The sequence below is a fragment of the Schistocerca gregaria genome, chromosome 7 (assembly GCF_023897955.1).
Source record: "Schistocerca gregaria isolate iqSchGreg1 chromosome 7, iqSchGreg1.2, whole genome shotgun sequence".
Classification (NCBI taxonomy): Eukaryota; Metazoa; Arthropoda; class Insecta; order Orthoptera; family Acrididae; genus Schistocerca; species Schistocerca gregaria.
This window is the reverse complement of record NC_064926.1, coordinates 536,104,763-536,131,156: the sequence shown is the minus strand read 5'-3', so window position 1 is coordinate 536,131,156 and position 26,394 is coordinate 536,104,763. Positions and strand designations below refer to the sequence as shown.

Genomic DNA, 26,394 nt, shown 5'->3' with positions numbered 1-26,394 from the left:
TAAACTTGGCACTTTCTAAGTTGCATTTAATAGCAGATGTGTTACAAGATGATTGCTGTACGACATCACTCGAGAGAGCAGCCTTGTTGGCTCCCAACACACACCAGAGGCATCCTGAGGCGAGGGCTGCAGATTCGGACAACGGATCACGGGTGTTTGTTGTCACCGCGGTCTTAGCCACGCTGACAAGGAAGCACGCCGAGGGCTGCCTTGCAGCTCCCAGCACGCGGCAGGGACGGAGACCGCTGAGTTGACTGCCAGCGCGTTCTGATGATGTCACAACTCTGCGGCCGTAGAAGGCCGACACGCCACAAGGTGTAGCATGGGTAGCTGAAGCAGCCATTCCGTGCCAAGCCGTTTCGCAGACAGCGAAGTGGTGTCCTCAGCATTACAGGACCCAGTGACACAGACCGAGAGGAATGGGGTCACTGCAGCTGGAAATAATAAATCACTTGGGAAACTCGTTTTAATATGGCGGATCCTGACAGTTTCCATCCACATCCACCATTCCTCTCCATTTGGTGTCAGAATAGTGGACATCGTCTGCACAGTATGACGTTCGAGCCCACCGCCTGCATTACAGTCAGAAAATATGGTGAGTGTTGACCAATTTTCTTTTTGAGTGTTGGATATTTTCTTTCTTTTTCTGTTTGTGTTTTGAGTATGGCTCCTGGCAGGCCGTTTTAGATGTTTTACATAGGCAAATTATTTTTTTTATCAGAATAAGTCGTAGTGTGTTTGGGGCCGTAAGATGTACTTTTTCATGGCATTTGATTACTTTTGTATTGGTGTATGATGATACTGAGTATGATGATACAGAGCTGTAGTAAGTCAGGTTATTCTTGTACTTAAATGTTTTGTTTTGGGACTAACTGGGAATGAAAGCAACACAATGGCATATGTGATAAACCTTTTGCATTTCCTTTACGTTTTCGTCTTCTTTAAAGGCAAAGAGAAAAGATGAAGCGGTAGCCCATCATAGAGCCTATGCCTACCGTCAGGTATTTTTGATTTTCAGTTGTTAAAAAACAGAGGAGTTTTCTTGTACCAGTAGGAGTCAGAGATGCAAGGAGTGTAGGAATCAGAAGCGGTACGGATTTTGTTGGAAAAGGTAGCGCAACTGACAGCGGACAATACGCAGTTGAGAAGTGAATTAACATCTAGGAGTGAGCGGGAAACAGCATCTGATCAGTCGTTGTTGCCGCAGCAGGAAATTGATCCTGCTGCCGCGAGTCTGATTATTCTGTTTTCTGGCACGGCATCTGAGGGTGCGCATTTGTTTGTGGAAGACATGAAATCTTCAGCTGTGATGAATGGTTGGTGTTATGAACAGTTGTTACATGTAGCCAAGATTAGATTAACGGGTTAAGTGAAGACATATGCAAGGTGTTCTGAGGCGTTATGGAAGGCGGGGAAGTTTAAGCAGTTGAAGTAGGAGCTCTTACAGAGGTACAACAAAGAGAATAGCGCTCGGCATTTTAGGGAGAGGTTGAGTTCAATGACGAAGAGGCAGGGGGAGATGGTAGAGAAATTTGCGGACAGGACAAGAGAAATTAACGAGTATACTTACGAGTTGGGGCTGAGCGATGAAGCAAATGGGCCGCTTCGGGATTAGCCGAGCGGTCTTGGGCGCTGCAGTCATGGACTGTGCCGCTGATCCCGGCAGAGGTTCGAGTCCTCTCTCGGGCATGGGTGTGTGTTTGTCCTTAGAATAATTTAGGTTAAGTAGTGTGTAAGCTTAGGGACTAATGGCCTTAGCAGTTAAGTCCCATAATATTTCACACACATTTAAACATTTTGAAGCAAATGGTGTTCCGTTGCAGGAGGCCGAGTAAAGGGCACGTGATGGATTTTTGAGGGGGTTAGCAGCACATATATTTCCCAAAATGCGTGAAGGGACTCCGAAAGATTTGTATTCAGCAATTCAGCTGACAATTCAACGTGAGGAAATAGACGTGGCAACGGGATTACATGATAGACAAGCAGTGTTTACAGCGGGTATAAAATAAGTGTGGTCATATGGGACACGTGCAGAGACAATGTAGCCAGTCACCAAGGAATAGAGGAAGGGGGCGGAAATCAGCAGCGTGGAGGATGGAGAAGTTGAGTTAGTAGAGGTGGACAATCGGTAAATGGCAGAGGAGGCCCAAGACTCACCTAAGGGAGCTCCCGTTAATTTTCAATGGTACAAATACATATGCAGAGGTGGAATATTCAGTGGCAGGATCCACGGGAACTAAAACGCTTAAGATTTTGTTGGGCACAGGGACGCAAGTGTCAGTGGATACTAAGAGTTTAATGGGATGAAGGAAGTTAGACCCACCATGTTATAGGTTGTGTGGACTGGGGGGATAAGGAGGTCACACCTTTGGGGTCAGTGACAGTTGCCTTTCGCATAGAGGAAGTCCGATTTGATGCTGGCATGGAGGTAGTACCATGGGTAAGCGAGGGCTACGACATGGTCCTAAGAGTAGATTTCTTGCATCGACACCATGCCAAAATTGAATTTGGATAACGAACTGTGGAACTTGGTGGAATGTTATTTCAGCTAAGGCAAACTTTTGTCGATGCAGAGCTGTCACGAGGGGCGTTCAACGTAATGAACAAACCAATTTAACAGCGTACATTAGCGTTAAGGCTTAATTCGCATGAGTGTGTGTCTAGTGGCACCGGGAAGTCGCTTTGGGTAAGTGTAGAGTCAAGTCTAAGGGTGGGTACGGTATGTGTTATTGAACCATTGGAGGATAATGAAGTTTTGGATCCATAAGGTTGTTTTGTGAATCGAAGTATTGTATGCGTACAAGAGAGAAATGACGGGTGAGTAGGCCCCGTGAACGTAGATAATTTTAGCGCTGCAGACTCGAATTTGGGAAAAGGAGTTTCAGTGGCGAATTTGGATGTACCAGATGACAAAGACTGGTGTTTTAGAGGTAGGCGTAGCGATCAGCCACTAACTGCCTATAGAACTGCATTCCGTAACAAAGTTAAGCATTTGAAAGGAGGAGAAAAAGAGCATATCGAAGAATTGTTGTGGGAATTTAAGGATTTGTTTTATCCGGGAGAGCCGTTACCAGCAACTCCATTAGTTTAACATAGGATACCAACAGGGAACGAAACACCTGTGTACTGTAAACCATACATAATACTGAGGTATTTGCAGCGGATTGTGGAAGATTTCTTTGATCAGCAGCTTGCGGACGGTATTTTAGAGCATAGTAATAGTTGCTGAGGAGAGGGAATTGTTGTTGTGCCTAAAAATCTAAGAATGGAACTAAGAAATACAGGTTCTGTTGTGACTACCGATACCTCAATGGTAAGACCGTAATGGACGCATACCCCTCTCCAAACATATCAGAGACTTTGGATCACTTAGGACAGTGCCAGAACTTTTCTACGGTGGATTTGACAGGTGGTTATCATCAGTTAGAGATGGCTCCAGAGGATCGTCCAAAAACTGTTTTCTCTACTTCTGGAGACCGTTAGCAGCACATCAGAATGCCATTCGGTTTGAAAAACGCTCCAGCAACGTTTGAGAGATTGCTAAACAGCGTGTTGAGGGGTTTTAAACCACAGCCGTGTCTTGTCTATTTGGATGAGTTTAGAATGTTTTCAAGTATGGAGCAGCATAGACAGCGGTTAAGGGAAGTCTTTATGAAGATGAGAGCTGTTCATTTAACGTCGAAACTGGAAAAGTGTCATTTTGCATTGGAGGAAGTGAAATATTTAAGTAATGTCATCAGTAAGGATGAAGTGCGAACAGATCCGAGGCTGGTACAGGCTGTAAGGGATTTTCGGTAGCTGAAAACAGTTGAGGAAGTGCAGTCATTCATTGGCATCTGCAGTTTCTATTGAAAGTTCGTGAAGGGTTTTGCAGATTTAGTACAGTCATTGACGCGATTGTTACAGAAGGGGGTGAAATTTGAATGTACGGAAAAGTGTCAGAAAGCGTTTGACAAACTGAAAGAAGTGTTGACATCAAGTTCGGTTCTTGTGTTTCCAGATTTTGAAAAGGAGTTTATACTAGCATGCGATGCATCGAATCAAGTATTAGGGTGTGTTCTTAGTCAGGAAATTCATGAGAAAGAACATCCTGTAGCTATACGTCTAGGCAGTTGAATGCAGTACAGATGAATTACTCAACAACTGAGAGTGAGATGCTTAGCGTAATCCATGGAATCACATATTTTAAATGTTATTTATATGGGAGAAGATTTCGGGCAGTGACAGATCATGCTGCATTGAAGTGGTTGTTGGGGTTGAAGGCTCCGTCCACTAGACTCTTTAGGTGGGCTGTGAGGCTTGGTGAATTCGACTACAAAGTAGTGCACACTCCTGGGTAGAAGCGCGGTAATGCGGATTCACTGAGTAGAAAGGTGGCAAAAGCAGAAGTCATAGCCTGTGATCTAGCAGTATGGCAAGAATTACAGGACGCTGACAACGATTGTAAAGTGTATCGGACACAGCCGCAATTTAATATGCACGACGGTCTTCTATGCAGGGAAACGAAGTTAAAACCAAGGGTAGTAGTGCCAGCGAAACTGAGAGATGAGGTTTTAAAGGAAGCACACGATCACATGTTATCTGGTCATGGTGGGAGTAGAGCGACGAATAGGAGAGTGGTGAAGAGGCATTAGTGGAGAGGTAGGAAAGCAGATGTGGATCAGTATGTCAAGAATTGTATGCCATGTGCGCAGAGAGCAGATTTGAGTCGGAAACTGATAAAGCTGCAACGATTGCTGGAATTGTTGTTGGGAATTGATGTCTTAGGACCTTTAGCCGAACACCGTCAGGGAACACATTCGTTCTGACAATAATAGACCATTTTTCGTGGTATGTGGAAATGGTGGCTATGCCAAATCAACAGGCAGCAATGGTCGTGCAAGCATTAATAAACAACTGGATTTTGAAGTTTGGTGTACCGGAGACAATAATTACTGACCAAGGGACCAATTTCATGTCAGATTTAATGAAGGCACTGTGTAAATTGTTGAACATAAAGAAGTTAAGGACGAGTGCGTTGCATCCACAGGCGAACAGAAGGACAGAACGGGTACACAGAACAATTGGGAAGATGCTGAGTTTTTATGTGGATTTTTATCACCATCAGTGGGGCGAGTATTTGAAGCATACTGTATGCGCACTCAATGCAAAAGTCCATACAAATACCGGTTTGTCTCCCTTTGAGGTAGTGTACGGGCGAAAAATGTTGTCACCGTTTGATTTTGTGAAGCTACAGAAAGGAAGGACCGGGTAATCTGTATGTAAATTCGCGAGAACTATTTGGGATGTTTGGAAACGGGTACAAAAGCCGAATACGAAGGCTTGGGAAAGGCAGGAAGATGCAGTGAAGCGGAAGTTTACCGCAGTATAGAGTAGGGCAATAGGTAATGCTATCCAGCCCCTATACGCCAAAAAGGAAAACGAAGAAGTTCGTCACGAGGTATCAATGGCCATACCAAGTATTTAAAACCACATCACAAGTTAATATTAAGCTTCAGTTGCCAACGAGAACAACGACAGTACACGTTGGGCGGTTGCGGCCACGTAAGGTTCGTCCGGATGTACCTCCAGGCATGTCACAGGAAGGGAAGAGGAAGGAAGAAAGAGTGAAGAAAGGTGTTCAGCGCAGAGGAAACCATGAAGATAGACTGCAGCATGATGTACCGTGTGCTTTGCCATCCATAAAGCAGTGGAGTATTTGTAGTTTTTTTTTTTTTTTGTTTTCTTGTTTTCTTGTTTCGTATCACTGGGTTTGCACAGATTAATAAGGCATTGTATTTTCATATGTTGTATGTGTATACCTCGCCTCATGAACCAGGGACCTTGCCGTTGGTGGGGAGGCTTGCGTGGCTCAACAATACAAATAGCCGTACCGTAGGTGCAACCACAACGGAGGGGTATCTGTTGAGAGGCCAGACAAACGTGTGGTTCCTGAAGAGGGGCAGCAGCCTTTTCAGTAGTTGCAGGGGCAACAGTCTGGATGATTGACGGATCTGGCCTTGTAACATTAACCAAAACGGCTGTTGTGGTACTGCGAACGGCTGAAAGCAAGAGGAAACTACAGCCGTAATTTTTCCCGAGGGCATGCAGCTTTACTGTATGGTTACATGATGATGGCGTCCTCTTGGGTAAAATATTCCGGAGGTAAAATAGTCCCCCATTCGGATATGCGGGCGGGGACTACTCAGGAGGACGTCGTTATCAGGAGAAAGAAAACTGGCGTTCTACGGATCGGAGCGTGGAATGTCAGATTCCTTAATCAGGTAGGTAGGTTAGAAAATTTAAAAAGGGAAATGGTTAAAGTTAGATATAGTGGGAACTATTGAAGTTCGGTGGCAGGAGGAACAAGACTTTTGGTCAGGTGAATACAGGGTTATAAATACAAAATCAAATAGGGGTAATGCAGGAGTAGGTTTTATAATAAATAAAAAATAGGAGTGCGGATAAGCTACTACAAACAGCATAGTGAACGTATTATAGTGGCCAAGATAGACACGAAGCCCATGCCTACTACAGTAATAGAAGCTTATATGCCAACTAGCTCTGCAGATGACGAAGAAATTGAAGAAATGTATGATGAGATAAAAGAAATTATTCAGGTAGGGAAGGGAGACAAAAATTTAATGGTCATGGGTGACTAGAATTCGACAGTAGGAAAAGGGAGAGAAAGAAACATAGTAGGTGGATATGGATTGGGGCTAAGAAATGAAAGAGGAAGCTTTCTGTTAGAATTTTGCACAGAGCATAACTTAATCATAGCTAACACTTGGTTCAAGAATCATAAAAGAAGGTTGTATACATGGAAGAGTCCTGGAGATACTGGAAGGTATCAGATAGATTATATAATGGTAAGACAGAGATTTAGGAACAAGGTTTTAAATTGTAAGACATTTCCAGGGGCAGATGTGGAATCTGACCACAATCTATTAGTTATGACCTGTAGATAATAACTGAAGAAATTGCAGAAACGTGAGAATTTAAGGAGGCGGGACCTGGATAAACCGGCTAAACCAGAGGTTGTACAGAGATTCAGGGAGGGCATAAGGGAAGAATTGACAGGAATGGGGAAAAGATATACAATAGAAGACGAATGGGTAGCTCTGAGGGATGAAGTAGTGAAGGCATCAGAGGATCTAGTAGGTAAAAAGACGAGGGCTAGTAGAAATCCTTAATTAACACAAGAAAAATTGAATTTAATTGATGAAAGGAGAAAATACACTCCTGGAAATTGAAATAAGAACACCGTGAATTGATTTTCCCAGGAAGGGGAAACTTTATTGACACATTCCTGGGGTCAGATACATCACATGATCACACTGACAGAACCACAGGCACATAGACACAGGCAACAGAGCACGCACAATGTCGGCACTAGTACAGTGTATATCCACCTTTCGCAGCAATGCAGGCTGCTATTCTCCCATGGAGACGATCGTAGAGATGCTGGATGTAGTCCTGTGGAACGGCTTGCCATGCCATTTGCACCTGGCGCCTCAGTTGGACCAGCGTTCGTGCTGGACGTGCAGACCGCGTGAGACGACGCTTCATCCAGTACCAAACATGCTCAGTGGGGGACAGATCCGGAGATCTTGCTGGCTAGGATAGTTGACTTACACCTTCTAGAGCACGTTGGGTGGCACGGGATACATGCGGACGTGCATTGTCCTGTTGGAACAGCAAGTTCATTTGTTGGTCTAGGAATGGTAGAACGATGGGTTAGATGACGGTTTGGATGTACCGTGCACTATTCAGTGTCCCCTCGACGATCACCAGAGGTGTACGGCCAGTGTAGGAGATCGCTCCCCACACCATGATGCCGGGTGTTGGCCCTGTGTGCCTCGGTCGTATGCAGTCATGATTGTGGCGCTCACGTGCACGGCGCCAAACACGCATACGACCATCATTGTCACCAAGGCAGAAGCGACTCTCATCGCTGAAGACGACGCGTCTCCATTCGTCCCTCCATTCACGCCTGTCGTGACACCACTGGAGGCAGCTGCACGATGTTGGGGCGTGAGCGGAAGGCGGCCTAACGGTGTGCGGGACCGTAGCCCAGATTCATGGAGACGGTTGCGAATGGTCCTCGCCGATACCCCAGGAGCAACAGTGTCCCTAATTTGCTGGGAAGTGGCGGTGCGGTCCCCTACGGCACTGCGTCGGATCCTACGGTCTTGGCGTGCATCCGTGCGTCGCTGCGGTCCGGTCCCAGGTCGACGGGCACGTGCACCTTCCGTGACCACTGGTGACAACATCGATGTACTGTGGAGACCTCACGCCCCACGTGTTGAGCAATTCGGCGGTATGTCCACCCGGCCTCCCGCATGCCCACTATACGCTCTCGCTCAAAGTCCGTCAACTGCACATACGGTTCACGTCCACGCTTCGCGGCATGCTACCAGTGTTAAAGACTGCGATTGAGCTCCGTATGCCACGGCAAACTAGTTGACACTGACGGCGGTGGTGCACAAATGCTGCGCAGCTAGCGTGCCGTGCCGTGCGTGTGGTCATTGCTTGTACAGCCCTCTCGCAGTGTCCGGATCAAGTATGGTGGGTCTGACACACCGGTGTCAATGTGTTCTTTTTTCCATTTCCAGGAGCGTATAAAATGCAGTAAATGAAGCAGGCAACAAGGAATACAAACGTCTCAAAAATGAGATCGACAGGAAGCGCAACATGGCTACGCAGGCATGGCTAGAGGACAAATGTAAGGATGTGGAGACTTATCTCTTCAGGGGAAAGATAGATACTGCCTACAGGAAAATTAAAGAGACCTTTGGAGAGAAGAGAACCACGTGTATGAATATCAAGAGCTCAGATGGCAACCCAGTTCTAAGCAAAGAAGGGAAGGCAGAAAGGTGGAAGGAGTATATAGAAGGTTTATACAAGGGTGATGTACTTGAGGACAATATTATGGAAATGGAAGAGGATGTAGATGAAGACGAAATGGAAGATACGATACTGCGTGAAGAGTTTGACAGAGCACTGAAAGATCTGAGTCGAAACAAGGCCCCCGGAGTAGACATCATTCCATTGGAACTACTGACGGCCTTGGGAGAGCCAGTCCTGACAAAACTACCATCTGGTGAGCAAGATGTACGAGACAGGCGAAATACCCTCAGACGTCAAGAAGAATATAATAATTCCAATCCCAAAGAAAGCAGGTGTTGACAGATGTTAAAATTACCGAACTATGAGTTTAATAAGTCACAGCTGCAAAGTACTAACACGAATTATTTACAGACGAATGGAAAAACTGGTAGAAGCCGACCTCGGGGAATATCTGTTTGGATTCCGTAGAAATGTTGGAACACGTGAGGCAATAGTAACCTTACGAATTATCTTAGAAGAAAGATTAAGGAAAGGCAAACCTACGTTTCTAGTATTTGTAGACTTAGAGAAAGCTTTTGACAATGTTGACTGGAATACTCTCTTTCAAATTCTGAAGGTGGCAGGGGTAAAATACAGGGAGCGAAAGGCTATTTACAATTTGTACAGAAACCAGATGGCAGTTATAAGAGTCGAGGCGCATGAAAGGGAAGCTGTGGTAGGGATGGGAGTGAGGCAGGGTTGTAGCCTCTCCCCGATGTTATTCAATCTGTATATTGAGCAAGCAGTAAGGGAAATAAAAATACGGAGCAGGTATTAAAATCCATGGAGAAGAAATATAAACTTTGAGGTTTGCCGATGACATGGAAGAGCACTTGAACCAAATGGACAGTGTCTTGAAAGGAGGGTATAAGATGAACATCAACAAAATAAAAACGAGGAAAATGGAATGTTGTCGAATTAAGTCAGGTGATGATGAGGGAATTAGATTAGGAAATGAGACACGTAGTCCGGAACCGTGCGACTGCTACGGTCGCAGGTTCGAATCCTGCCTCGGGCATGGATGTGTGTGATGTCCTTAGGTTAGTTAGGTTTAAGTAGTTCTGAGTTCTAGGGGACTAATGACCACAGCAGTTGAGTGCCATAGTGCTCAGAGCCATTTGAACCATTTTGAGACACGTAAAGTAGTAAAGGAGTTTTGCTGTTTGCTGAGCAAAATAACTTATGATGTTCGAAGTAGAGATGATATAAAATGTAGACTGGTAATGGCAAGGAAAGCGTTTCTGAAGAAGAGAAATTTGTTAACATCGAGTTTAGATTTAAATGTCAGGAAGTCGTTTCTGAAAGTATTTGTTTGGAGTATAGCCATGTATGGAAGTGTAACATGGACGATAAATAGTTTAGACAAGAAGAGAATAGAAGCTTTCAACATGTGGTGCTACATAAGAATGCTGAACGTTAGATGGGTAGATCACATAACTAATAAGGAGGTATTGAATAGAATTGAGCAGAAGAGGAGTTTGTGGCACAACTTGACTAGAACAAGGGATCGGTAGGACATGTTCTGAGGCATCAAGGGATCACCAATTTGGTACTGGAGGGCAGAATGGAGGATAAAAATCGTAGAGGGAGACCAAGAGATGAATAAACTAAGCAGATTCAGAAGGATGTAGGCTGCAGTAGGTACTGGGAGATGAAGAAGCTTGCATAGGATAGAGTAGCATGGAGAGCTGCATCAAATCAGTCTCAGGACTGAAGACCACAACAACATGTGTTTTCGAGTATTGTGAGCCTGCTAGGGACACCAGTCTTTTAGAGGAGGGAGGAAGGGTGATGGTGATCCCTGCCCTCAGGTCACTAAGAAGGGGAGTGTTGGAGGTAATCCATCTCTTCATCATCGGGGTAGACGCCTTGCGGGTGCAGCACCTGGATGGAGGTGTGGTGTACTCGAGGCAGGAAGATGAGGAGGTGTCGAGTCGCCAGTGGGCATTAACGTTGGTATGGAACGTATGGGAAATGCGGAATGAAGTAAGGAGGCTTGAGGAAGTGTTTTAGGAACTTAGGCAATGTGCAGAGAGCAAGGGAATGCTGAAGGAAGTAGCTGGGGGGTATAAGAAATATAAGAAATTGCAGGAGTCATATGAGACCACATAGATAATATTGTGAGAAAGCGAGCCAAAGGTTGCGTTTCATTGGCAGGACACTTAGAAGATGCAACAAGTCCACTAAAGACACAGCTCACACTACACTCGTTCGTTCTCTGTTAGAATATTGCTAAGCGGTGTGGGATCCTTACCAGGTGGAATTGACGGATGACATCGAAAGGGTGGGAAAAAGGGCAGCTCGTTTTGTATTGTCACGTAATAGGTGAGAGAGTGTGGCAGATACGATATGCGAGTTGGAATGGAAATCATTGAAGCAAAGACGTTTTTCGTGTTTTTCGTCGCGGCGAGATCTATTTACGAAATTTCAGTCACCAAATTTCTCTTCCGAATGCTAAAATATTTTGTTGAGCCCAACCTACATAGGTAGGAATGATCATCAAAATAAAATAAGAGAAATCATAACTCGAACAGAAAGGTTTAAGTGTTCGTTTTTCACGCGCACTGTTCGGGAGTGGAATAGTAGAGAGATAGTATGATTTTGGTTCGATGAACCCTCTACCAAGCACTTAAATGTGGATTGCAGAGTAATCATGCAGATGTAGATGTAGATATAGGGAAGCAAGTAGGACGGATGGAGGAAGCGGTGCCATTGGTAAGACGGAAACGAGGGTGGCTGAATGCAGGATGGAAATATTGTAAACGGTCTTTGGAACCGCCGACGAAAGCGATATAAAGGAGATGGACAACACTGTGGAAGCTGTGAGGCAGCTTGCAGAGGGGAACAGAGCAGCGGAAGCTTGGCGCGTAGCCCAGACAGGTACATTGGAACGGGAAGTCCTCAATAACACATGGCTACTCCGTTCATTAGCAGGGCAGGTAATGGAATACGATAAGGCGTCATAAGACGTAATAAATCGTAACCTGGGGACCTTACAGGGGCGTCTGCAAGTCCTAGATAGCCGGGTGCTGTTAATTAGACTCCTGCAGGGTGTAGCTGACAGTGTGTAGGGCGCTTTGCGAGGCCAGATAAGTACCGATTTGTTACAGCCGGTCCAATATTTACGAGGGTTGCGCAAGGCGCAGAAAGAACAACCATTGACGGTTATATTTAATAATGGAGCCCAGTGAGCGAAATTTGCCGTTTTTCTACCATGTTGCAATAGTAAAAGTAACAACCGCCCTCGCACCTGTATGTACTCTGATTCAATTCTCAGTTATGGGGGAAAACGCAAGGTTTCAATGTTACACGGTCCACAGTGAAGTGGGGTGCGTTGAGGAAGCTTGTAGAAGTAAAAGCTGAAGAGCTATTGCTGACCTCGGCAGTTAACAGCCGGTACGCCGAGATGACAAGGGAGGAATCACCGAGCTGTCATAGAGGGAAGGTAACGGTATGTCCAGCCAAGGTGATAAATACCAATGCGGACACGTGCACGGAGCAATTAATTTTAGCCAGGAGGAAGAAATAGACTGTCCAAGGGACATCGTGGAACCAAAATTGAGCTTGGGACAGATCGGAATGCATTGGATCTTCTCCACCTACGAAAATTTGATAGGAGTAGCAAGTTGTTTTGAGTAGGGAGTATTTGCAGAAGCTAAACGTATAGACCTCGAGGGGAGCGGAATTTTAATCAGTGGAACTGCTTGTAACATAATAGGACCAACCTTCCATCTGCCAGCGTCAATTTCAGGAGTCACGCAGCTGAATGTTACACAGCCACAGCTGTGCTGGCCAGAAGCAACTTAAAAGTTTTGCCAAGGCAGAATCTGACCTTTTTGAAGTCTGGAGCCAGGTCTGTTGTGATCCGTAAACCAGTTAATTTCAGAGCAAGAGGGGCGCACGTCAGCCGAGCAGCTTATGCAGCATGCCACTCCACATACGGAAAGGCAACGACAAGTGACGATCGTATTGAGCACCTCTGTGCCATGTGCCATCGCAGCCTTAACTTTGTTGTGTGTTGTTTTCATTCTGATCAGGTAGAGAGCCAATTCCAATAGGGAACCGACGGTAGTCTAAATCCCAGTGGACTGTATACCGAGGGCGTAAGACGAGTAGGTAATGGGCTGGGCGAGCATTTAGTGGAGTGGTCATCCAGTAAGGAATTTTTACATTTTGCCTCATGACATGTGTTTTAAGAGGACTAGATCACATATAAATTTTCTAATAGTAGTAGTAAATATGGCTGAGGCAGCCATTCCGCGCCAAGCCGTTTCGCAGACAGCGAAGTGTAATCTGCTGCGAATACATAGAAAGATAGATCCCTTATCATTTAGCTACAAAATAGCAGGTCAGCAACTGGAAGCAGTTAAATCCATAAATTATCTCGGAGTACGCATTAGGAGTGATTTAAAATGGAATGAGGATATAAAGTTGATCGTCGGTAAAGCAGATGCCAGACTGAGGTTCATTGGAAGAATTCTAAGAAAACGCAATCAGAAAACAAAGGAAGTAGGTTACAGTACGCTTGTTCGCCCACTGTTTGAATACTGCTCAGCAGTGCGGGATCCGTACCAGATAGGGTTGATCGAAGAGATAGAGAAGATCCCCAACGGAGGGAAGCGCGCTTCGTTACAGGATCATTTAGTAATCGCGAAAGTGTTACGGAGATGATAGATAAACTCCAGTGGAAGACTCTGCAGGAGAGACGCTCAGTCGCTCGGTACGGGATTTTGTTCAAGTTTCAAGAACATACCTTCAAAGAAGACTCAAGCACTATATTGCTCCCTCCTACGTATATGTCGCGAAGAGACCATGAGGATAAAATCAGAGAGATTAGAGCTCACACAGAAGCATACTGTCAATCCTTTTTTCCACGAACAATACGAGACTGGAATAGAAGGAAGAACTGATAGAGGTACTCAAGGTACCCTCCGCCACACACCGTCAGGTGGCTTGCGGAGTATGGATGTAGATGTGGATGCAGATGTAGAAGTGATGTCCTGAGCATTGCGGGACCCGGTGACGCTTCCGAGAGGAACGGGGGCACTGTAGCTGGAAATAATAAATAACTTGGAAAACTCGGACGAGTCTTAATATGGCGCGTCCTGACAATTCCCGTCCATGTCCAACATTGATCTACATCGGGAATACGGAGCACGCCATATTAGAACGTCGGGCAGGCGATGAACGAGACTACGCCCCACAAACGGGCTGCACTGCTGGGGCGTGAACTGTATTTCCGTTTGACTTCAATGGGAATGAGCATGCAAGCTACTCCAGTTGCGCGCAGTTTGAGAAAAAAGCACAAAGCAAAACGCGCCCTGTTACTGGCAGAGGAAACACGTGGTGTGTTCTACAGACGTGTTTTCAAACACAGCAATCGGACTGTATTGGCGTAGCGAGATTTAGAGAATCGCCAGGCGGGGTAGCAACGGAAAACAGTTTACGCCAGGGGCTAAGTGGCCAATTAGCTTAAAACGGCACAGCGCCAGAACTGGTGGCCCGGGCACCGGCGGGAAGGGCGACGTGGCAAAGCCGAGCCACGTCCGGACCGGTCAGGGTCCAGAGCGCGGGCACTACGGCAGCACGGCCGATGTCAGTCTGTGAAGGACAAATATAGTTTTATGAAGAACGAACAGTGCAAATCATGCAGTATTTATTCTTCAGACAGGAAACACGAGATTATGATAGCTATCTCTAGCCATTGCCAGTGATAGCTACCATCCTCTCTGTGTTTCAGATCAGACGCTGGTTTAATTCGGCGAAGGCCGGTCACCAAAATGAAAGTACGTGATCTAGAGTGCGCTTCATTCATGGTCGTCACCTTACATGCAGGATATTCCTGTTCCGTGTACCGCCTTCACAAAACTTAAGTCAATCGTTTCCTAGTTCGACGTACGCCTATCCTTCCTTTAGTTTTCTTTTTATTTTTTAAAAAAAATTGTTTATTAGCTTTTCGGTCTCTGCACTTACAACCACATGCATTCTATTTCAAAACTGTACTATTTAATTCTTAGAACTTTATACACCACTGGCCATAAAAATTTCGACACCAAAAAGAAATGCAGTTGATAAACTGGTATTCATTGCACAAATATATTATACTAGAACTGACACGTGATTACATTTTCACGCAATTTAGGTGCATAGATCCTGATAAATCAGTACCCAGAACAACCACCTCTGGCCGTAATAACGGCCTTGATATGCCTGGGCATTGAGTCAAACAGAGCTTCGATGGCGTCTACAGGTACAGCTGCCCATGCAGCATCAACACGATACCACAGTTCATCAAGAGTTGTGGCTGGCGTATTGTGACGAGCCAGTTGCTCGGCCACCATTGACCAGACGTTTTCAGTTGGTGAGACATCTGGAGAATGTCCTGGCCAGGGCAGCAGTCCAACATTTTCTGTATCCAGAAAGGCCCGTACAGGACCTGCAACATGCGGTCGTGCATTATCCTGCTGAAATGTAGGGTTTCGCAGCGATCGAATGAAGGGTAGAGCCACGGCTCGTAACACATCTGAAATGTAACGTCCACTGTTCAAAGTGCCGTCAATGCTAACAAGAGGTGACCGAGACGTGTAACCAATGGCACCTCATACCATCACTGCCGGTTGATACGCCAGTATAGCGATGACGAATACGGCTTTCCGATGTGCGTTCACCGCGATGTCGCCAAACAGGGATCCGACCATCATGATGCTGTAAACAAAACCTGGATTCACCCGAAAAAATGACCAGTTGCCATTCGTGCACCCAAGTTCGTCGTTGAGTACACTATCTCAGGCGCTCCTGTCTGTGATGCAGTGTCAAGGGTAACCGCAGCCATGGTCTCCTAGCTGATATTCCATGCTGATGCAAACGTCGTCGAACTCTTCGTGCAGATGGTTGTTTTCTTACAAACGTCCCCATCTGTTGACTCAGGGAACGAGACGCGGCTGCACGACCCATTACAGCAATGCGGATAAGATGCTGTCATCTCGACTGCCAGTGATACGAGGCCGTTGGCATCCAGCATGGCGTTCCGTATTACCCTCCTGAACCCACCGATTGTATACTCTGCTGACAGTCATTGGATCTCGACTAACGCGAGTAGCAATGTCGCGATACGATAAACCGCAATCGCGATAGGCTACAATCCGACCTTTATCGAAGTCGGAAACGTGATGGTACGCATTTCTCCTCCTTACACGAGGCGTCACAACAACGTTTCACCAGGCAACGCCCGTCAACAGCTGTTTGTGTATGAGAAATCGGTTGTTAACTTTCCTCATGTCAGCACGTTGTAGGTGTCGCCACCGGCGCCAACTTTGTGTGAGTGTTCTGAAAAGCTAATCATTTGCGTATTACAGCACCTTCTTCCTGTCCGTTAACTTTCGTGTCTGTAGCACGCCATCTTCCTGGTGTAGCAATTTTCATGGCCAGTAGTGTAGCATGTTTTAACAAGTTTAAGTAGGTCAGATAAACATTTTTGGTTAAGTACACGACGAGATAAGACCAGTTAGAAACGAAGGCTCCGAATTGAATAGTATGTCAATTGCGTTAGAGCAGTAAACACATTGTAAAATAAAGAGATATAAAACCTTAATGGAAGGTACAGACTACTTAAGTACATAGCAATAGATTTACTTTACTATTGGAAGTATTATCCAATATACTTGCTGCATAGGTTCCTGAAGAGTCACTTTAACGGGCAAATTTATATTTATAAGCTTCTTCTATCTCAGTGTAAGAGCGATTCATCAGACTGCATTCAACTATATTACATATTAAATTTTTATTCACACAGGAAGAGGAATAATTCCTTTGATGCCCTGTAGTTGCTTTCTCCAAGAGCGTGTGCGCAGATATTGGAAGCAGCTATCAGGCGTCGAATAAAAGTCGCGGATTGTTGTCTTCGATAGCGATTCACTCCTTCCTGCTTCCACGAGCACGAATCAGCAGAGTCCCAACGCGAAGGCTATATAGATGCTGTCGGAAACATGCACGGCTGACGCTCAGTCGTGCTGTAGTGGATATATCTGTGCAAACTTTGTGTCGTAACAAATCGTCCTGTAACAAGGTATACTTGGTATTATTGGTAATATACACGCATAAGGTTGACTTTTTGATTTCGAAGATTGTGCCCACTTTATATTCCATTCATTTGTTACTGGTCATCTGTGTTATAGAAAGTTGCTTGCCGGTACCTTAGAATCCTTTCGGGTTGTAATTAAGGGGTTTATAGGGTAGTCTTCCGTCTGTCATTCCAGGCACATGATTTTTTGCACCTATATCTCTATTTATCTCTTTCCTCATTAACAATATTAACATTCAATACTTTACGATGTTTTCATTTTGATCAGATTTCTTCCTGTGTTTGCCTTCTCATCAAGAATGTCACTCCTGCTTATCCTGTTTTGCCGTCGTCTTCATTTTTAATGATCTAAAACTCTATTCCATGAAACAGGGATGGTATCGTTATAGTTTTACAGAACTTGATTTTTATATATCTTCCAGTTTTACAATTACTCTTGTGTTTATTGTTTCAAAAATGACGGAAAGCGTCTCGGTAGCCTCATGTTCAATACGACTTTTTTGTTAGATGCTATAGTGCGAATTTCAGAAAGTGTCACAAAGGTATCCTCTTGTGTGTGATAATTATCGAACGCAGTTAATAACGATCCGCAGTTTCATTTAATAGACTATGGCTATAGAATTAAAAGGTAAATACTTGTTTGATGCTCTCCAAATGCTATTTTTTTCGGCAACCAGCCGGCTTTCGGCCGGATCGTGATCAAATAAATAATATGTTCAAAACATCAGAAAAGTGTTCCCTTTTAATATTATGTTCCTTTTTAATATTATTGTCACGTTCCGTTGAGTACCGATGGATAATTCAATTAAACCATGAACAGTTCAAAACACAGTGTTAGATAAGGCAGTGTAACTATCACGTCTGTAAAATCTTGGTTCGCTCTCTTTAACTATTCGTAATATGTTAGGAATGACCAAGACATGTTGAAATGCCCGAGTCTTAAAAATCAATTATTTATTAAACAGTGTGAGTTGAGAAGAACTCTGTCACTGTTTACAGAAAGAAAGTAAGAGGTACATCTTTAACAAGACATCTTCAGGAAAAATTATGCATTCAAGCAGTAATGGACAAATAAATAATTTGTGAATTTTCCAGTCGTTGTTGCAATTGGATTCTGGAGAAATCTATAGCATTTATTTTGTATCGATAGATTAATCAAACCAATTAAAAACTGTCATTTCATGTGTATTCTGCAGTTGCTTAGTTGCTTCTGTATTCTTCTATTCTTTTTGTAGAGCAACTTCAGTGGCGGTTTGTGACCTTATTAGTTTGTAATTGGCAGTGTGGCATTGTGCTTACTAGTTGGTCTAGATGGCCAGTTCTCGGCGTTAAACGAACAATTTCGAATTAACACCGCACTTCCACTGTTGACTACTGTGTTTTGCTTTGATCAAACACGATGAATAATGCTGCTTCAACTCTGTCCCTTAGTTCATCTGCCGTAGTGTCTGGCAGGTGAAGCGTACCAGTCTCTAGGATCTACCAGATGTGTTCAATGTTTGAGAGATCTGTAGAACGGGCCGACCTGATCAACAGTAGGGAATCCTCTTTAGGCAGGTGTGTCAAGACAGACTGGGCAACACGCAGTTAGGCGTCATAGATATCTCGAAAATAGCGAACAGCCACCGAGCTTGTCAGATGGCTATGCAAAACAGAGGCGATCTAGCTGTGTACGAAGTGATTCTCCATATCACCATGCCATGTTCTGGCCCTATAGGGCAACGGCGAATGAAATAGGAGCAACAGGAGCCTTCACACGCGAATACGCTCTTCCTGATGCATAACAGTGACCCATCTGACAATATGAAAGAGTACCACTGCTGTGTCCGGCGACATTGGGCGCAAAATTCGTCGCATTGCGTGTGGATGTCTTTCTGCAAGCAAGCATATTTCCTGACTAAAGACAGATGGGTGAGCAAAATTATGTAAACCTCACAAGTACAGAACATTACCATGCATCGTACAGTGTAGGAAAACCGCCGGCATTCAAAACATCTTTCAGTCGTCGCGGAATGGATAATACAGGTCATTAACAGTTTTAAAGAGAATCTTAGACCATTCTTCCTGCAAAACAGTAGCTAGTTCAGGCAACGATGGTGGAAGTGGATAGCGATCATTCACCGTTCTTCGCGAAGTAGGCCGCAATGGCTCAGTGAGACTGGGATCACGTGACTGTGGTCACGAGAGGAGATGCGACAATTCAACCTCGTGCTCAAAGGACCAGTCCTGTGAGGCCAGCGCAGTGCGTTCGTCTCGCAACTCAGAGAGCATCGCGAATGGTGAACAAACATCGTACCATGCGACACAACCGATAAGCGAAAATCGTCGCATAATGCTTGGTAGTAATGCGACCATACACAGTACTAGTGAGGGCCATTTGATACCACGCCACAATGTTGCTGCCAAAATCATCTACAAATCTTCCGCCAAGTTTCACTCACTCTTTGGGCGTAAACACGGTCAGAAGTTGTAAACGGTGTGTAACAAGACTCATCCGACCGTACGAATTTCTTCCATTGCTCTACAGTCCAGGTTTTACGGACTGGTGATCTCAGATTTTAAGTCCCATAGCGCTCAGAGCCATTTGAATATAGCAAACAGCCACCGAGCATGTCCTGTTACAGCCACTTGTATCACTAATTGGTGGTTTTGGTATTCCGCCTCCTCCTGAAATTCCCTGCTTATGGAGCTCCCTTCGTGTGGTTTGGTGGTGAACGGGTTCGCAAGTTCGACTTTTAGCTCTGCAGTTTCGTCCTATTATTTTCCGCCACAGTCCTCTTCGACGGCCGTGGTAGTCGAGCGGTTCTTGGCGCTTCATTCTGGAACCCCGCGACCGCTACGGTCGCAGGTTCTACTCCTGCCTCGGGCACAGATGTGTGTGATGTCCTTAGGCTAGTTAGGTTTAATTAGTTCTAAGTTCTAGGCGACTTGTGACCTCAGACGTTAAGTCCCATAGTACTCAGAGCCATTTGAACCATCCTCTTCAACGACGATCACTCAACACACATTTTCAAGACACAGTGCGCTTTTTGAGTTTATTATTTGACTCGAAATTAACACGGCTCCCACACCTGAAAGATCTACGAACAAAGGGCTTCCGGTTGTTGAATATTTTGAAATGCCTTGGCGGAAAAACAAGGGCAGCTGAAGGGTCTGGCTCATACAGTTTTACAGGAAATTTGGTGGATCACGCTTAGACTGTGTCAGCGTGATCTATGGATCGGACCGTCCTTCCTACCTCCGGATGTTAGATGCTGCCCACCATGCGGGCATTCGGATATCGACTGGAGCCTTTCGGACGAGCCCATTTCAGGGTCTGTGTGCAGAGGCTGGTGAACCAACACTCTGGACTCGGCGACTTATCCGTTTGGCTCGACAGGCGCTGAAAGTCTCAGTGTCACCCCAGTCGTTGGCATTTAGTTCGGTGATCCAAACCGCCTTCGAACGACTATTCAGGAATCGTCTCCAAGCGACCCATCCATACGTGCTACGGCCTGTCTCAAGGACCTGGATCTCTCGGACATGAAAATATACACCCAGGGATGAAACGCAGTGCCGCCTTGGTGTCTTCGGAGGCCCAAAGTGATTTTAAGCTTGACGCAGTACTCGATAAATTGCACTCCATATATGGTTTTTACAACTTTCTTTTCGTCTATTTTAAGTACGTACCATAGTTTTATCGCTAACACAGATGGATCCCAGCAGGGGAATGCTCTCGGTTGTTCTGTGGTTCTCCCTGACAGGGTTCTTAAAGTGCGTCTTCTAGAACAATTTACAAATTGTGATGTGTAGTTATATGTCATTCTAATGCCACTGGAGAAGGTTCACAGACATCACCGTACGAGATTTCTCGTCTGTTCCGACTCTCTTAGTGCACTGCAAGCGCTTCACCAAATGTATCCGGTAGACCCGCCGATTCAGCTCATCCATGACTCCTTATAGCAGCTCCAACGCCGTGGCAATGAGGTGATCTTTTGGTGGCTACCTGGCCACGTTGGGATACAGGGTAACGGCATGGCTGATAAAGCTGCCAAGGAAGCATGTTATGATGCTGCTGTCCATCAATGTCCCACCAGTTGCACGCCATTATGTCATTTTCTGACAGATGCTTCATGCGTCAGTGGGAGACTGAATGGATGCAGGTGTTGGACAACAAACTGCGGTCGCTCAAACCGACCACAAAAGCTTGGCGGACTTCGTGTGAGCCTCGCCCCTGGAAGGAGTTTTGCTTACCAGACTGCGTATAGGGGATAGCCCTTTTACAAGTGGCTTCCTCCTCCGGGGGGAGGATCTACCTTTCTGTGAAGTTTGTTATGTGCCGCCTTCAGTTCAGCGTATTGTGACTACGTGTGTCCTGTGTACTGATAAGAGGGCAGACCTTGGTTTCGCTGGAGATGTGTCCACCGGCCTCGCAGATACCGATACCGGTGTTAACAGAGTGGTGAAATTTTGTGAACTATCAGGCCTCATCCCTAAACTGGTGGGGAAGGGCGGCAGACTTTGGTGGGGACAGCCTTCGTCCGCACGCATGAGATTTCATGTTGACTTTCCGTCAGGGCGCTGATGACCGTGACGTCGAGAGTTCCCTCAACCCAACTCATCCTCATCAACATCATCATCAACACACATTGTTGACTTAGCGGATAACGTTCTTTCGCTCTCCCTGTACGCCATTTCACTCTGCCATGCGGTGCCTCTTGCAATACCAAACACTTCGGTTACCTTGGTTACTAAAGCACCCACCATGCGACCACCAGCAGTTTGCCCACGTTCGAGTACACCGGTCTGCAGCTTACGCTCGCGACGCGCCGGCCTGAGTGGCCGAGCGGTTCTAGGCGCTACAGTCTGGAACCGCGCGACCGCTGCGGTCGCAGGTTCGAATCCTGCCTCGGGCATGGATGTGTGTGATGTCCTTAGGTTAGTTAGGTTTAAGTAGTTCTAGGGGACTGATGAACTCAGAAGCTTAGTCCCATAATGCTCAGAGCCATTTGAGCCATTTTGAACTTGCGACGTACTGCGCAGCTATCGTTCGTGGTGAAATACAACAGCGCGACCCGGAGGCTTGTCCACAAATTGGGTTTATGTTGACAAAACATGGCTATGGGCTATGATTCTGTTTAGCTGAGCAAACAATATGTTTGCGCTCTCGGCCGCAAGTCACGTGGAGCCGTTCAGGACCAGCGTGGCGTTCACTGTGGCCTTCCTGAACCATCGATTCGATATTTGTGTGGCGGCTGTGCCGGTCTGACTAGCGCAAGAAGCAGTCTCACAGAACAATGAACCTCAGTCCCGAGGGTCTTACTGCTGATCCATTCCGTTCGTTCTGGCAGACGTTTTTTCGCCTTACACGAGGCATAAGAAAATCTTGCCACAAACGATAAACATCCAGATCTGATACCTAAATCTGAAAATTTTTAGGTAATCTTTCTACAAATCCAGAATGTATAAGCGATAGTGCTACCCAGTTAGTGTAGGCGTGCTGAAGTGCGAGTTGTTGTTTACAGCTAATGCCGTTTCTCGTTTCTCAGCCTCCGAAGTTTACGATCTTCCCAATCCCCCTGCTGGAGATTTGGGAGTCCATACCTTCGTAGCCATCTGTCTCTAGTCTTCTGCGCTTTCGACCTCGTTTCCTTTTTTCCTCTCGGACCCACCATTTAGAGCTTTTTCGACTGTCCATTGTTATCGGTTCTAAGTGGTCAAGCCATTTCCTCTCAATGAGTTCCTTTATATTGTCTTCACTCTCGATCACTTTTCTGATTTTTTTTTCCTTTCTTATGCGGTCTAAGAATTTCGTCTCCAGCAATCCATTTCCACGTACAGCCGTTTACCTCTCACTCTCCATCTTATTTCCTAAAATTCGGAGCCGTATATGCGCTTGATTTTTGTAGTTATTACGTACGCAATCTTCAGTTATTTTACTTGCGATTTGTTTATTAATTCAAACGATTAAGTTCAATTAAGGAATAACATCTGTCCTTTATGCAATTTTATTTCTGATATCTTTTATTCCCCGGTATAGTTACACATGTTACGTGGTATCGACCACTCACATCTTCCCCAACGTTCACTGCTTATTGAGACAGCACATGCCAAGAGACACCTGGAAGACCTGCTGTGCTTTGAAAAACCGCTCATTCAGTACAACCTGTGACAAGTGGCCGAAGACAGCAGTAGACAGAGGAATCTCGTTAGGGATGACTGCAAATTCCACGACGGCGCCTGGCTCAACGACTTAGCAGTAAAACGAGCGTGTAAATAATTTCCTCCACTGAATCATTCTTTTGGTGTGTCATACACTTGCCACACCTGTGGGCGCTACATATTTAAAAGAAGAGTAACATTTAATGCTGGAATTCTCAGCATGTGAATCGCGCTTTCCTTCATTGCACACTATCTACTCATTTTTCTTTGTATTTATTTGTAAGTTCACTTTTCATATTCTTCAGACAGCTTCATATCACGTAGGCAGCAGGGAATAGGAGGGCGTATAGTCTCCACTAACATTCCCATCGGGCTACATGAAGTACCAGTCATTTGTATATCCAAGCATGTGGTATGCTGCGTGCCGGTTTCACGTTTATTGCACGATGCCTTCATGCTGTTATTTTACTCGCCAGCAATGAGTACATTGAGGCGTCGCTACTGCACTGGTATCCTCCAGAATGCCTGACTGAGTCTGGTAAAGTTGATGACGCGGCCATGGCGTACGTGCCTCCAGCCACGCAGACGGGACTAGATCCTCTGACTAGTCTTCGTGAAGCACACGACCCTCTAACGCACAGCTTCTTGCTCCACCGAGAGCACTCTCCAGTGTGTGGTGTTTGTAGCGTGTAAATCACTGAGCGCCACAATTTAGTAGACTGTATTTTGTATACAGACAAGCACTTCATTTGTTAACCGATTTGGCATGTACTTTAAGTGACAGTAGCACGAATGTGGTATGTCTTTAAGATTCATGCAATGTTCGACTTATTCCCTAAAATTTTAGGGCGACAATTTTAATGTATTTTCAGGCGGCTGACTCATCCGCGTCTTTTGTAAGTAGTTTTCCTCTAGTCTTACCTGTGTTTTAATTCACTGTTTTCGAGCATCATTTTTCACCTTCTTTTCCATATCGTGCGCTACTGTGACCGAGCGAGTGATCGTGGGTGGGATTAGGAGAGAGTGAATGAGATTTTATCTCAGATTTTCTATTATTTTTATAGTATTTTCCACATTTTAACCACATTGGTTTCTATTGATTTTCGTATGATTGCTGGTAACCTCAACGTTGAGCGCAGCTACAGCGCACACACGCACACGCACACACACACACACACACACACACGCACGCACACACACACAAGCGTGTTGAGACGCTTGGCCACTTTGTACATCAAATGCTTATTCGATGCAGTTTTGGGCCCGCAGCGAGTGCTCAGCGATTCCTCAGCCTACATTAGTTTCCATTCGGCAGTCACGGAAGTAGTGGGAACCATTAGCAGATAGAGCAATCAACGGAGACGGGGCTTTTCAATTTGGATAATGCACAGAGCGCGCTTCTGTCCCTTCGCGCTATAAGAAATTTCGCTTTAGTATCCGACTACGATCAGTGAGAGCAGAAGTCCACCACACTCGTGGACCTTGCCGACTTCCACCTTGTCACCGTTGTCACTTGAAGTTATCAAACCTTGTTACCCACAATCTAACAGAGTTTTCGATGTATCCTCTCTCATTATCCGATAATTCATATTCTTGTCAATATACACAACTCAAACTAGTTTACAGTTTTGCCAGTTAATACTCAATTTCAGCATCGAATATCTTCATGCGCAAAGATTTTCATTAAGTTGCTCTTCTTCCACCACAAAGAGAGATAAATTCAATTTAGCACAGTGTCAGAAACGATGATTTGACAATGTATAAAGATATTTTCTCAAATATCCATGAATTTACCATCAAAATGAAAATTCAGGTCTAACAAACGTGTTATCTATGTATTTGCGATTCTTAAACATGTCTTTACGCCAGTTAATTTTATACACATGTAAAAGAACAAAATACGGAATTACAATATAATAATATCTGATGACGACACCGGTTTCAAGAAAAATAGAGCCAAAAACAGAATAATAATTTGTCTGCTTGTAATACCAATATCTGATAAGTAATAGAGGTACCAAAATAAGACGATCTGCTGCATTCTAGACTACTTGACTCCGAAGATATAACTGTTCAACAGTGACGGTGTATTCAGGTTGAAGAAAATTGCCATGCACACGGCATATTTTAAAATATCTGTCTGAAGGTATTAACATTGTTAGTTTTTAATTAACCATATCCCAAAATGTTCAGGAGAGTCTGAAGTACATTATGGGATAGAAACTTTAAGTCAAATTCGAAGAAATTTAACGTTTTCTGTCTCCCCTTAAGTAATGTATATAACAAGTGTTACACACATTTTGTAGCTATCCTAACAAATCTGTGACGTTAACACTCCACGCAGTCTTTATAAAGTAAAGAAATACAAGCTGAACTTGGACATCACTTCTGGTGTTCTACGTATACACCGGTGTATATAGACCGCCAACCGAGTGTTTTTTTGGCTTCACTATCATTTTCCTCCTATTCAGCTCAATACGCGCATCGTATGCTGGAAGAGCGACAGTCGCTAAACCCCCGTATGAATTCAAAGTTCCTTGACTCTTCCATCACGGTCAGTTCCGGATGTCTGTCTCTTCTTTGAATGTACGATCTCTGAATCCGAACATTGATCCCTCTGTGCAGGACAACGTCTCTCTTGTAGAGTCCGCTACTGGAATTTGATGAATCTCTTCGTGACGATCACGTGCTATCCATGCAAGTCGTATGACGAATCATGCCGCTCTCCTTTGGATCTGCCCTACCTTCTCTATTAATTTTGCCTGGTAAGTAGCCTAGATTGGGAAATAGTATTGAAGAATTGGTCTGACAAGGAAGCTGCCTGTTTCGAGGGTAAAACCCCTTCTTCAAATGAATCTGACTCACTTCTGATTTCCCTACAGCTAGTTTTATGGTGCCGTTACACCTTACGTCGCTTCCCACAAGTGATCCTAGCTATTTTATGGCAGTCACCCTTACCAGTGACGGATCACTAATCGTGTAATCGATCACAATTGACCTTTTGCGCCTGTTTAAGCTCAAAGTTTTAAAATTGTGTTGACGGGCTGCTGCCTGTCCCTGTAGCAAACGTCAATTCTCTGCAGCTCCTACTACATCTCCCTACAGTTTTCTGCCATTGTGTCTTTCCTGTACACACTATCTGGAGAAAACCTTCCGGACACCTATTAGTGGACATTAAGACTGGGCATTTGTACTCTCCGCCTTTATACCGGCTTGAACTCTGATGAAGATACTCTCAGTGAGGTGTCTCAGTATCTACAGAAGAACTGCAGCCCATTATTTCTCAAGAAGTTTTAGTGATGATG

The 26,394-nt window shown here is 45.0% G+C and overlaps 1 protein-coding gene and 1 non-coding gene across 2 annotated transcripts in view; one reads left to right on the top strand and one right to left on the bottom strand.

Annotated features, from left to right (window-relative positions):
- Positions 1–26,394, bottom strand: part of LOC126281568 (FMRFamide neuropeptides) — a 344,876-nt gene that overhangs the window by 196,651 nt on the left and 121,831 nt on the right. The gene's annotated exons all lie outside the window — the stretch shown is intronic.
- Trnas-gga (transfer RNA serine (anticodon GGA)) lies at positions 21,760–21,843 on the top strand. The gene is given in 2 exon segments: positions 21,760–21,799; positions 21,809–21,843. It is a non-coding gene; the product is annotated as a tRNA-Ser (tRNA).